Raw genomic sequence first — 13,950 nt, 5'->3', positions numbered from 1 at the left:
AGATAACGGAAATGAACAGCGCGCCCTGGGGAACACAGTGTGACATTCTCCAGGCCCTTGCATGGCTTTGGAAAGGCTATGGGAAGTGAGGAGCTCTGTGGCACTAGGGGCTGGGAAGTGGAGGGGCTACACCAAGGATTATGCATTTATTCCCCTTGTGTGAGCACAGGTGGGGGGGCGCTGTAGCCGGGAGGGCTGGTTCCCCTCTGAAAGAGGCCCAGAGGGAGAATCAAACCCACCCTGGCTGCTAGAGCCCAGAAGATCACCTGACCGGAAGCAGGGAGGCGGGGCCAGGCCGTCAGCTGCCGGACGGGCACCACCTGACCGGAAGCAGGGAGGCGGGGCCAGGCCTTTAAAACCCCGGCCTGCAAATTCAGTCGGAGGGCGACGGCCGAGGGAGAAGGACGTGTCTCCCTGGAGGCTCCACGCTCGGACTGGGCCTGAAGTTCAGGCTGAAGGGGAGAGGCCCGTCTCGACCCCAGACTGGGGGCTGACAGAGAACCTACCAGAGTCCCCCATTACCTGGGAGTCGGACAGGAGCCCCCCTGAGTCACCCGCTGTCCGGGAGTCAGAGGAGGGGCCACCTGGACTACCTGCTGCCAGGGAACCAGAGGAGGATCGACCCAAACAGTCCCAGACCTGGGACCCGGAGAACCTACCGGCCCTGCCGGCAGCCTGGGGGAGAACCGGAGCCGGCACCTGGGGGCCGGAGGAGGAGAGGAGCTCCCCTCCGAGGAGGAGCCCATGGAGTTGCCGGAGCTGCCCCCCGTGGACGAGGAGGGCCTGATGGGACTACCACTTGCCAGCGACCCGGAGGAAGAAGGTACCTGGGGGTACGGGGAGGAAGGAGCCCAGGGACAGCCCTAAACGGAGGCTGAGTCAGAGGCACCCGGGCGGCGTGTTGCGGCCGGAGCCCCGCCGACCCCGTAGCTAACGCTGTTGCCACTGCCAGGGCCCTGGGCTGGGACGCAGTGGAGACGGGTGGGCCTGCGTCCCCCTCCCCCCTTCCCGAGCCACCCCGGGAGAACCTCACCCTCCTCACCGTCCCCACCATTAGACTGATTGTTTGTTGCCTCACCCGCCCTGCCTACAGGCCGGAGTGAAGGGCTGTTGGCTCGCCCGCCCCGTCTAGGGCCGGTCGAAAGACTAGTCTTCCTCGTAGGGGAGAGTCAGAAGGAGTGGTTCCCCTCCCCCCCCTTCCAGAACGGACTCAGAGGGGGAAACCCCGACGCTGCCCCCCGAAGGGCACATTTACAGGGGCCTATAAGAGTTCTGGGAAATGGCAGATCCCACAGAGATCCCAGGAGATCTGTAAACGGTGAGCCTGCACGTGTCACAAACCCTTCATTAATGGGGGACAGCCTGTCATGGCCACTACTACAGCCCACTGATTGCAGTTTAGCTGTACAGGTGCCCAGTCTCCAGGCTGGGGAGGAGAATTCTGACCCCTCTTGGCTCCCCTGTGCAAATCCTACTTTGCTTGCTGTTTGCACACTGAAAAACTTAATTTTGCTCATGGTGGGAACCATCTTTCTATAGATCTGTACCACAATTTACGAGACTTTAATTGTTCTCATCTAACTTACAGTCAGGCTCTTGGGGATTTCAAGCATAGATCATTCTCTGCGTCCACTGTTGCCCACTACTGAACCGAGGTTGAATAGGTTGGAACTAAAAGACGCCTGTGTACCAGTTTGCAATTCTCCTGTCCTTTGGTTGAAAAGAAGCTGAAATACTGCCTTACTACCACTGACAGCCCCAGAGGATTCACAGTTCAAATAGCAGAGGCCAATGGTTTTCAGAGGGAAAAAAAATACTTGCCTGGACTGTTGCAAACGATGCATGTGAGCAGTTAGCTGCTAAACATAGTGATTGTATATGCATGCAGCTGCACACAGTTACCTACAGCTGACTGTGATATATAACACACAGTCTAGTTCTGTTCGGGGATATCAGATCATCAAGTTTTGGGGACAGCTGCATTTTTTACTTTCATCATGAATTTATGCTGGTGAAGGGTGCTGAATTTACAGCCATGCATAATGGAGAAATGAAAGTTCCTGAGCTGTTAACGAGGTTCTTTGAGATGGACTCTGCATATTCCCATTCTTGGGATATGTGCCAACCAGTGACATTGAATTGTGCACCTTTCCACTAGCCGTGTGTAGTCAACCACTCACACATCCCTCTCTGCCCCCAGCCTCAGGCTCAGAGCACGTTCTGAAGGCGTGACTATAAAAGTGGGCATGTCAGCAGTTACTGCCTTTCTTCCTTCCACCACTAATGCCAAACCAGAAGAAGACAGGACTCCACAAAGAGGGGACGGAGAGCGTGGAGTGTGAATATGCAGAGTCCATCCCAAAGAACCTCAGTTACAGGCAAGCAGCCTTCATTTCCTTTTTGAGTGTCCTTTCCATATTTCCACTCTTGGGATAGTTTAGGAATGCCACATGGCTGCTCTACAAATTTCTACTATCAGAACCTGTTTCAAACACGCCATTGAAGCTTCACTCAATGTAGTGAGGGATTATACACTGTCTGACCCATCCCAAAAATGTTTGTATAGAAATAGGATTTCCTTTAAAGTTACCAGCATATGAAACAAACAATTTATGTAAAGCTCTGAAGTCCTTTGTCCTATCCAAACAGAACGATAAAACGCTTTTTGCATCCAAACAATGTAGCTTTGATTCTCCCCTTATTTGAATGAGATCTGGGGGAAAAAAAACACTGGCAAAGTGATGGATAAGAAAATTTGAGATGACTTTTGGTATGAATCTAGGATGTGGATGAAGAACTACTTTGTCCTTATAAAAGGTTGTAAATGGAGGGCCAGCCACTAAGGCATGAAGTTCACTAATCTTCCTAACTGATGTTATTGCTATAATAAAAGGCAATCTTAATGGATGGATGAAATAAAGAACACAAAGATAAGAGCTCAAATAGTGGAGACATAAGTTGTGACAACACTAAATTTAAGTGCCATGGTGCCACAGGATTTTTCATCGGGTGGGGTACAAATTTAGTAACCCTTTTAAAAAACTTCTTAATAACCTCTTGGGAGAATACCAATTTACCATCTATCAGTATATGAGAAGTTGCTATTGCATGTAAGATGTACCTTTAGGGAGGCAACAGATAAACCTTTATGCTTTAAATATAACAAATACTGTAATATAGATTGAATAGGAGCTGACACAGGGTCTATCTTCTATCAGATGTCCAAAGAGAAAGCTTTTTCCATTTTAATTTGTAATATTTTCTAGTTGATTTTCTTCTGGCATTAAGTAGAACATGTTGAGTATCCATAGAGAAAGACCTCTCCAGTTTTGTTAGGGACTGACTGCCCATGCTGTCAGATGCAATGATAATGGATCAAGATGTTACACTTTCCCTTGGTGTTGTGTCTCAAAACTCTGTTGACACTTTGAAAAGTCTCGAGTTTCTTTTCGAAAGAATGAGCAGATCTGTGAACCACAGCTGTCTCAGCCACGCTGGAGCACTCAGTAGCATTCTGGCCAAGATCTGTCCTATTTTTCTCACAACCTTCAGCATCAGAGAAAATGGTGAGGATGCACACTGTGACAGGATCAGACTAGATGGCTACCGGAGACTGCTAGAAGGCCAATATATCAGCCCCAGGCTCAGCAAGTCCCTTTTCCCCTGGTAGCTGAGCAGGGGTTACTCCAGGTTAATTAACACACTTGGGGCCAATCAAGGCCCCACCCAGGACTTGTTAAAAGCCTCCCCTCCAGAGAAAGGGTGTGGCTGGAGTTGTGAGAGTGAGGTGAGCTACCAGAGGACGTGAGCAGGTAAGACACGGTCAAGAGCCAGGAGGGTTTAGGAGAAGGAGCAGGATGCTGGCAGGAGAGAACCCTGCAGGTACAAAGACAGGGGGAGGGAAAAACCCTGCCCGAAGAGGGCAAAGGACCTTTCCCAGGCCTGGAGGCCTAAGGGAAGAGACTCTGCCAGAAGGGGAAGATAGAACTGAACATTTGGTTTGGCACTACCACGCCCAGTGGGGCTGTGAGGAGTCAAGAGCCTCCCCTGGCAAGGAGGCCAGGTAGGACCCCTGTCCGAGCAGGGTACAGTCATTAAGTCAAGGGGCACGGGGAAGTAACCCAGGGAAGCTAGCAGCTTTCCTGAAGCCACAGCACGGGGATGCTACTTGTAGGGTCCCTGGTTGGTGCCCAGAGTTGAGGGTGGGACCGCCCATCCCCCCCACCCCACGGGCCATTCACTGGAGGGGCAAGAGCCCCAGCCAAGAGGCAAGGGCCTGTGAGAACCAGAGACAGGACCGGGAGCCAGCAGAGAGTGGCCATCTTAGAGAGGCTGTATTACCCTCCCCCACCACTAGAGGGTGGAAGAATACGAAAGGGTGAAGCAGTTGCCTGACCTACCGCTAGAAGGAAGCACTGGACCCACCGAGGTAGAGGAGGAGCGTTGTCACAACACATTAGTTCCATATCCCATCTGCGAAGGAACACATCTGCCAGAGTCTGAGTATCCCTTCCCACGCTGGGACAAAAATAACCGTATTTCCTGTTGAATCTTGTTGCAGATAGAGCAAGGATGTCTCTGTTAAAGACCATTTGTGCCTCCGGGTGGATTTCCCGCTTACTTTGTTCACCAAGTGGATGAGGTCTCCTGCCTGATGTGAAACTATTGGATTCCCAAAATGTCATTGCCTCCTTACAAAGCTGTGGTGATTGGGGGGCTCCCCCCTTGTTTGCTTACATAGTACATTGCTGTCATATTGTCCATGGCCACTTGAACCGCTGACCCTTGAATCTGGGGGGGGAATGCTGTGTGTGTCAAGCTAATTGTTCCTGATTCCAGAATGCTGATATGGAGACAACCTTCCTGTCGCCCCGAGTCCCCTTCTTACAAACTTCTCAAGATGTGCACCCTAGCCTATTTTTGAGGAGTCTGTTGTGATTATCATAGATGGGAGTGGACAACACCCTTCTCAGAACATTTCCCTGATCCATCCACCACCAGCAGCATCTCTGTATTTCCTGGGGAACTGTAATTATCACATCCATGCTGTGTACCAACTGTCTGAAGTTCTTTGATAACCAGTGCTGTGGCAGTCTCATCCTAAGCCTTGCAAAAAATGGGACATATGTGCCATCATGCCCATTAGTGATAGAAAAAAAACTTTACTCTGAGATGGATTCAGCAGCGGAGATTGAAAAGTACCCTTTATCTTCAGGACCTTCTCCTCCAGAAGGTAAGATTTTGCTCTTTGGGAATCGAGAAGAGCTCCTAGGAACAGGATTTTCTGGGATGGGGTCAGTAATGATTTCTGTTAATGGTTTAAGAAACCTAAACTTCAGAATAGAGGGCATGCAAATTTTGTGATTTCTTCCAGTTTATCCTCTGAGATTGCTATTAGGAGCCAGTCATCTAAACAATGAAACACATAAATCCCTTGTCTCCTGAAGAACGCTCTACCACAGATAGACATTAGATAGATAGAGGCCAAAGGGGCAGACTCTATTGGAAATGGTTCTGCCCTACAGCAACATGAAGGAAGGTACTTCCAGTATGATGATGTTACTGAAATATGAAAGAAAGCTTTTTTGAGATCAAGAGCAGTAAACCACCAATCTAGAAAGGATAGGGAAGAAATAATGAAGCCTAAGTTTAATATTCTGAAACACATCTTTCAAATGTACTTGTTTAGCTTCCTAGATCTAAGATTGGACAAAGATCTCCATCTTTCTTTGGAAATAGAAAATAGTAGGAGTAGAACCCTTGATTCCTGAAATTTATTGGAACCTTCTCTACTATTCCCTTCACTAGCAGAGAATTGATCTCCAATCTTAACAATGTCTCATGAGAGAGGTTCATGAAAGACAGGGAGAGGAAGGTTGATTTGGAGCAAGGATATCAGACTGGATGGTATAACCATTCTTTATAGCGTCCAACACTCATCTGTCTGTGGTGATCCTTAGCCACTCACTGTAACATTGACTTAAAAGGTCTCCAAATGTAAGGAAAATAGGATCCAACATTGCTTTGCTGCTCTCAAACACAACTGCAAACCCACCGTTTCACCACAGGCAAAGAAGCAGTGATAAGCCAATTCTTTTGTTTCATTTTGGACTTAAAAGGCCACTTCTTATACAACCGAGAAGCAGAAAATTGTTGTTGTTGGTATTGGTATTTATGTCTACCTTCGTTGAATGAAGAAGAATAAGGTGGGTAATACCGTCTTTGGAATCTGAAAAGAGGTATAAAATATCTTCTTTTGAAAGACTGCAAAGGATGCAGCTGTAGATCTGGTCTCTTCCATTTTTTCCAATAACGCATTGGTTTTTGAAATACATAGGCCATCACCTTCAAATGGGTTGTCCTCAACTTTAGACTTAATTTCCAGTGGAATGAAGAGGAATGCAGCCAGGTATGTCTTCTGAGAGTTATTGCTCTTGCCATTGGGCTTGAAGATGCATCAAAGGACATCCTTTATGCTTTCTTAGCAATGTTTTGACCTCCTTAAAGACGGAATTAGTGAGTCTGGGAAAGGAGAAGAATATAGCACTGCTTCTGCCAAGGAGGAGAAGGGAGAATTTGAGAAGAACAGGATATTATTTTAAATCTTCCAGTTGACCAGAAGTATTCTGAGTTTTGTTACAGTACAGAACATGGAATTCTATTCCATGGGTTCTATTCCCAGCACTGCCACAGATTCCTTGTATGACCATGGGCAACTCCCTTAACATCTCCCTGCCTCAATTTCCCCATTTTATAGATAGGGATAATATCTCCTAGGGATGCTGAGATGCTACTTACATTAACTAGATCTGTTTCAAATGTTAAATATTTTGAAATATCCTTTGAGAAAGATAACAAAACATTTTGCATTTCCCTCCTTTTCCCTTTACCCTTCCTTTCTCCATTGCAAAATAGAAAAAAGAAAAAAAAAGATGTCAAGAAAGAGGAAAATATTTTCAGTTTTTCCATTTTCAGGATTTTTTGGTTAAAAAAATAACTGAAAATATTAAATTCATGTGGGAAAAAATCATCCGTTTCCCTTTATCAAGAAAGAAAGAATGGGGACACCAAAATGTCTTTGTTTCAGTCACTAGTGAAAATGGGTCGTAGGCCTTCCCTGGATAAACAGATGGTTGTCTAATAAAATGAAGGGAGGTGGAATCACCAAATAAGACTTGTCTCCACCCATTTGCCTCTCATTCTACAGCTTCTGTCACAGCAAAACATTGAGCACTATCATTATTAATGTCACGTCTTAAACATCTCCGGTTGTGGAAACACTGCACCAGCAATAGGGTGTCTTGTGAACTGAGAGGAATGAGAAGAAAAGCTTGATGGAATTGTTTTAAGCAGAGGAAATACACATCACTCTTTTTTGTATCTGGGTCTTTCATACCTCACTACATTCACATCACTTCTAGTTATACGTGCACAAAATGCAGGGGATATTGCATATGTTCTTAGGGCCTGTTTTTGGTTCCCTGGAAGCCAATGGCCAAATTTCCCATTGTGTTTGGCGAGACTGACTGATTCTACTGACTGGGATTAGTCCCATAAAAAGTTGTATTTGCACAGGGCACCGACAGACCCTCCTTCTTTATCATGACCTGAGTTTTTATAATACTCATTTATTCACCCTGGTTTCCTACAAAATGGTGACATAGTGACTGGAGAGTTATTACAGATTCTCCAAACATTGGTTGTGGAACATCTCATTAGTGCTCAAGATAATTCCGTTTCAGCCAATGGCACAAAATTACTGGTTTTACCATGAAATAGCATGAGATGTTGAGTTAAATCTCATGGAACCTTGGGCAGTATTAATGATTTTCAGTGAACAAGCCAAAAAATGAAATAAAATATTTTTCCCTATAGGGTGCTCTGCTGAGTATGGGATACCATTTTGGCATGGAATGGTGGACCAGAAGGAAGAAAAGGATATCTGGAGGCTGGGCTTGATTTTTACCTAGACAAGATATTGGGATATTTCCCCCCCATTTATCATTTATGGTGCTTTCATGAAAAAAAATTGCACGGTATTTTACTTCTGTGTTGTAATATAAGCTTTTCCTCTTCTAGGGCTGTTATGACAGGCTCAGGTAGTCTCTTAGGAGATGACATTTTATTTTCTTTGGCAAGCGTTTCAGTCTGATTACAGGCAATTTTTGTTATTAGACTGAAATGATATAATGTTCTTCAATTTTTCTAGCCACAAATAGAAAAAGAACCTTTGATCAGTTTTCATCTAAATTTCCATCTAAGGGTCAAATCTTGATTTGTCACTCTGTTTTTATTTTGCACCTACTCAGGCGAAACTTCTAATGTGTACAAATCGAATAAAAAAAAAATCAGAATTTTACTCTTGTTGACAAGGCAATAATCTCCTCCTTACATTTCCTCTCTCCTACTCCTTTCACATTCTTCTTTCATCTTTCTATCTAGCTACACACATGGCTCTCAGCACTGTAGTATTTGATAGCCTCACAATCATTAATAGAGGGTTTCTTCAACACCCTTATGAGGGAAGGAAAGGTCAAGATGGCTTCTCCATCACTGACAATTTTTAAATCAAGATTGGATGTTTTTCTAAAAAATATGCTTTAGGAATTATTTTGGAGATGTTCTCTGGCCTGTGTTATCTCACCCACCTTGTCTTTCTTATACAGACAGTCAGACTAGAAGATCACAATGGTCCCCTCTGGCTTAGGAATCTATTACCTCCATTTTCCAAATAGGGAACTGACGTGCCAGATAGATTAAGACCTAAATTTTAAAGGTATGTAAGCATTTCTGTGCTCAGCATCACAACACCTAACCAGTTTATGAACTTAAATCTCATTTTCAAAAGGGAGTTAGGCACTGAGTCTAAATCTTATCAACTGTTGACATGACCCAATGGATTTCTCTTACTTTAGATCTGAGCCAACTTATACCTCTTAAGCCCCCTGCCTTACCATCATCTACAGTTAGAGATGGTTGAAATTTCCTTGAAACTTGAGTGTGATTTAATATATTATATGAAGACCTTAAATACTTCTTCTACATGGACTCAATAAGCAATATTCTCAAGTGGTGTAAATTGACATAGCTCCACTGATTTAATTGGAGCGAAACCAAATTACATATCTGAAGATCTGGGCCTACACTTAATTTATCTGTAATCTTATTTGCTTTTGTGTTTTCAATCATTGGTCTGTACATTTTAAAATCTCAGTAATAAATGTCACCCAAAAGAGATAGAAGGGTTTACGGTTCTCTGAGCATCAGACAAGTTCAATTCCTGTATCCGTAATGACCTGCAGTAAGAGATTATGCCCAATAGGTCACTGCCTTCTCATTCAGATTTGACTGAATTACAGTGTTGAAATCTCCTGACATTATCTTCTATCCTCAGGTTAAATGAGATGAGCTGTTAGCAGTTGCACAAAGAATTCCACCTTAGGGAATTTGGGGCAAATACATTAATAAAATTGAACTGTGAACTGCCTGTCTCCCGTAAGAACACTGAATTTACCTTGTGGTTCAGGAAGTTTGGCTCTCATAACAAAAGGCACAGCTTAATGTCTTGGATAAATTACAGCTTTTGCGTGTTGAATCTCACAGTGCACCAAAGGCAAAGAATTTGCCTAGCTCACAATTTTTCTGATGAATGCCAGGTATATCTTAAAGAAAGCAGTCACCACCCATGACCTGTGTCATGCTGCCTGGAGTGGCTTATGACCACCTCAAGGCAAACTATCAAAAACAGGGCAGATACCATTCGTTTGAAGCATGTTCTATAATCAGATTTTACCAAGCCAATAACAAATGTAAATTCCTGAATCACTCTAAGTCCATGAAGTCACAGACAATCTCCTTAAACTTTTCAGTCTATCTTGCCACTCACACAAATTGGACTTAGTGATAAAAGGTCACTTGCACCAAAAATCACACAATATTCAGATTGCTTCCAGTCCAAAGAGACCAGTCACTTACCCCAGATCAATTGCTACCCTAGATTTTACACCAAAGACAAGGCCTGTAGCCAATGCTGTAATAACCCATCTAAACGTTTAGTGACTAAGAAAGAGAAATGAGAGTTATATACAGGTTAAAGCAAGCAAACATATGCACAAATTAGTTCCAGTCTAAATCCGAGGTGTGACAGAGTTGCAGTGATCTGTCAATTCAAAGTGTTTTTCAGGGCAGACCCCAGAGGCAGACTCTGTGAGAATTCAAACAGCAAAAAAGACAAAAAATTTTCCTATGACTTCATTGAATTTCCTTCATTCAGCTTCCAAATCCATAGGATGAGCTTCCTTGCACATAACATATCCAAGCTATGATAGGGCCATTCACCAATCCTTTGTATTGCAATGTTCTTTGATGGCCCATCTGATTTTGATAGTTCTTCTTGACAAGGGCGGGGGGAGGGGGGGAGTGGTGGAGTGACATTCTTCCCATATGGGTTCACAAGTTTAGAGCAAACATTTCCAAAGAAAAACTTACCTATTTCCTTAGAACATGGAACAGACACATTACAAGTGGGATTAGTGCATGCAGCAATTCACAAGCATTTCATAGAGTCTAAACACGAAATACATTCTTATAAGACTAATACCTACTGTGAGCAAAACTAACATACAGGTGAACTGGTCTGGTCTCCAGCTATGAGCTTGTCAGTTCTTAGCTAACGCCTGCCATCTCGGCAAGATCTGGCTCCTGGTTTGCCAGCATCACAACCTGATTCATACAAAGTGTTTGATCTCCTCTGCAGTCCTGAAAGCTAGCTGGTGTGTCTTCCAACTCCATACTCAATCCAGGTTGCCCAGCTCATGATATTCTAAGCAGCATCCAACAAGAAAGGGGAAGCTACAGTCTTTGTATCTGACCTCAGAAGCAAGGAAATTACACCTGCCAAATCCAAAGCATTTGAAAGGCCTGTTCATCCTTCCGCGATCTGGGTGAAATTTATCGACCAATTTTTTTTTCCAGTGGAAAATGCACATTTGGGTTGTGGAAACATTTTGCAAATTCATGTCTAATTCACTGAATTGTTTCAGCTGGGGTGGGGAGAAAACACAGTAAAATTAAAAAATAAAAAGTTGGAAAGAGTCAAAATATTTCTTTTTGAAATGATTTTTTGTTTTGAAGCTTCCTTCAACTTTATGTAAAAAAGATTTAAAACCTTAAGGAAAAAAAGCTTGAAATGGAAATAAAGCTTTGTTCAACCCAATACAACCTTTTTTCTCCCCAGAACTGTCACTGAACCCCAAAATCAGTTATCGGCACAGTTCTAGACCTGGGACATCCTCTTGGGGGATCATAGTCATAGGTGGGCCTCCCAAAGGAAGCCTACCAAGCCCATCAGTCTTGAGAGGCGCCTTCTCTGGCCCAAGAACCCCTGTGACATGGAATCCTGTCACTGTTCCTTTTTAATAGCCACGGACAAGCCTTAGTGATTACAATGAGATGACATGGGCTCAAGGCCTCATGTTTAAACCAATCTCTGACTATTAAGGATTAGGCTGAGGACTCCATGGGAGCAAAATAGCCAACATCCACCTACTGTGGGGAGTTTGGACACCTTGTGGCATCTAGTGTTGACCACTGTCAAAGACAGGATACTGAACTAGATGAAGCACGAGTCTGATCCACTCTGGCGGTCCCAATGCTCTTTGTATGATGATGATGACATACAGACTTATACATCGATTTCATCCTGTGCATGTGGGAGATTGGAGTTTAGATAAAGAACAGCTGGCTTAAACTGAATCCAGGAAGTGACATGATACTAACTGGAAGAGATGAATGTTTGGAGCAGCTGGTAGGCATCACAATTTTGCCCCCTATTGAGGACATTTTCCCTAAAAAGATTATACCAATGCACAGCCTTAGGTTGAACTTGATTTATCACTGACCTTAAAGAATCAAATAATTGCAGACACACAAAGAACCTTCTCTCACCTCCAGCTTCCAGGAAGTCTTCACTCATTCTGCTCGGATATAGCCCTGACCACAATAATCAGAGAATCATAGAAAATTAAGATTGGAAGGGACCTGAGGAGGTTATCTAGTCCAACCCCCTGCTCAAAGTGGGGCCAACCCCAACTAAATCATCCCAGTCAGGGCTTTCTCAAGCCGGGCCTTAAAAATCTATATGGTTAGAGATTCCACCACCTCCCTAGGCAACCCATTCCAGTGCTTCAACACCCTCCCAGTAAAAAAGATTTTCCTATTATCCAACCTAGACGTCCCCCACTGAATCCATGCATTCATAATGACATCCTGAATTTACAAAAGAAAACCCTTTGTCTTTACCTATCCAGAAACACCCACTTCCGATCTGGATCGGATCTTCTCCACAATAATTCAGATATGTGGTCCCATGGCTGGTTCAAAGCCACCTCTAATTCCTCCCCAGAAGTCCTACAGAATGTCATTCTTCATGTCCATTTTTTCAGATCACCCTAATTCTTCCTTCTTCTTGAGTGATCTGCTCAAAACCAGACATGTCCTAAGCACCTTTGTCCCCCTCCAAGGGAATTTAGCCACAACATGGTCATCGCATGTAAACCAGAGATTGATCATTGCATGTCCCTATGTGAGTCTATAAAGAGTTTTTACAGTTGCTCTTCTCCCCGTATGTGCCACCATGCTGCACAAGGCACCATACAAATGCATGTCACAATCTCTGAAGCATTGTTAATCTGAAAGAATAAACATAACAAAGATAAACTGAATGCAGAAGCTGCTCCCTCAACCTGGAATGGTGTAATTCAAATAAAACCTGTCAGTTCCTGCTACTAACCCCCATTCATTTATACTGAATAAGTTTATTACTGGTATATTGCACATTACCACCACCTCAGGTGTATTTGAAGGAATTCAGCTCCTTCCATTAATGTTTTAGTCATTATTCTTATTGTCCATCTGGATACTATTCAAATATTGTTCATCTGTGAAGGAGTCTACCTGGGAATAATCCAATAGCTCCAGGAAGGCAGAGGACAGCAGGATAGATTTCACATTTGTCTCTCTTGATCCATTCCCCTCTTCGATGGGGTCCTCCTTTCATTCAAGGCTGCTGAAGAACAATCACGAGAAAATGAGGTTCTTCTCCCCACCGTCTGGATTACTTTAGCTTTCTATGCCGCCATTAAAACAGGTTGCTGTTGGCTTCTCGGTGTGTGAATGGGTCAAACTGAGGGTCAGACTGTAGATTAGCATGTACAAAAGTCTGGAGACATACAGCATTCCTTTATAACATACTGCTGGCAACTTGATTGGAGGTTGAAGCATGATGGGGAAACCAGGCTATGCAGGGAGGCTATATAGCCCTCACACAGAGAAGGGGCAAGAGTGGACAGAGCCTTGGATCCACACCTGCTGCCAGCACACTTGCTAGTGTGGTTATACCAATGTGCCAAAGGAAGTTTGCTGCACCCGGGATAGGCCTGGAACAGGGTGCTCTCTCTGCAGAGCAGCTGGAGACAGGGAGGTAGATTGGGAATCTCTGAGTCACACTTGGCTTCCCAATATGTTTCAGGGGCAGGGCAAGGTTGCACTACCCTTTGATTGGGGATTGTGGCAAAGCCATGACTCCACCCCAAGTGAGGTGAGGTGTACCATCAGGTCAGTGTCTATTGTCTGGCTCCCAGTGCCCTGACAGTCTGCCTGGGACGCAAGCAGTTTTCTCTGAGAAGTACAGAAGTTCCTCCCAGCAGGAGGCGCGGGATTCTGCAGTAGAGAAGACTCATGTCAGGTTAACAAGATGATTCGTGATCCACAATCGTTCAGCAGGGCATCAGTCAGCAGTTGCATTGCTGGATCCTGTGTGACGTTCCCTCCCAATCCTGACTATGGTACAAAGGTACGTCTGGAGCAAACGGCGAAACTGAAGCAAAATCTGGCACTTCCCTGCAAGCACTGAAGATCCACTCTAAGCACACCTGCTTTGGGCTGACATTT

At 44.4% G+C, this 13,950-nt stretch overlaps 1 protein-coding gene across 2 annotated transcripts in view; it reads right to left on the bottom strand.

The window, feature by feature from the left end:
- The window catches only part of SORCS1 (sortilin related VPS10 domain containing receptor 1), a 384,379-nt gene that overhangs the window by 121,580 nt on the left and 248,849 nt on the right, over positions 1-13,950 (bottom strand). The gene's annotated exons all lie outside the window — the stretch shown is intronic.

The sequence above is a fragment of the Emydura macquarii genome, unplaced genomic scaffold (assembly GCF_026122565.2).
Source record: "Emydura macquarii macquarii isolate MOO-44397 ecotype Brisbane River unplaced genomic scaffold, CSIRO-AGI_Emac_v2 contig_3692, whole genome shotgun sequence".
Lineage (NCBI taxonomy): Eukaryota > Metazoa > Chordata > Testudines > Chelidae > Emydura > Emydura macquarii.
The sequence above is the reverse complement of the archived record's forward strand: the minus strand, read 5'-3'. Positions and strand labels throughout refer to the sequence as shown.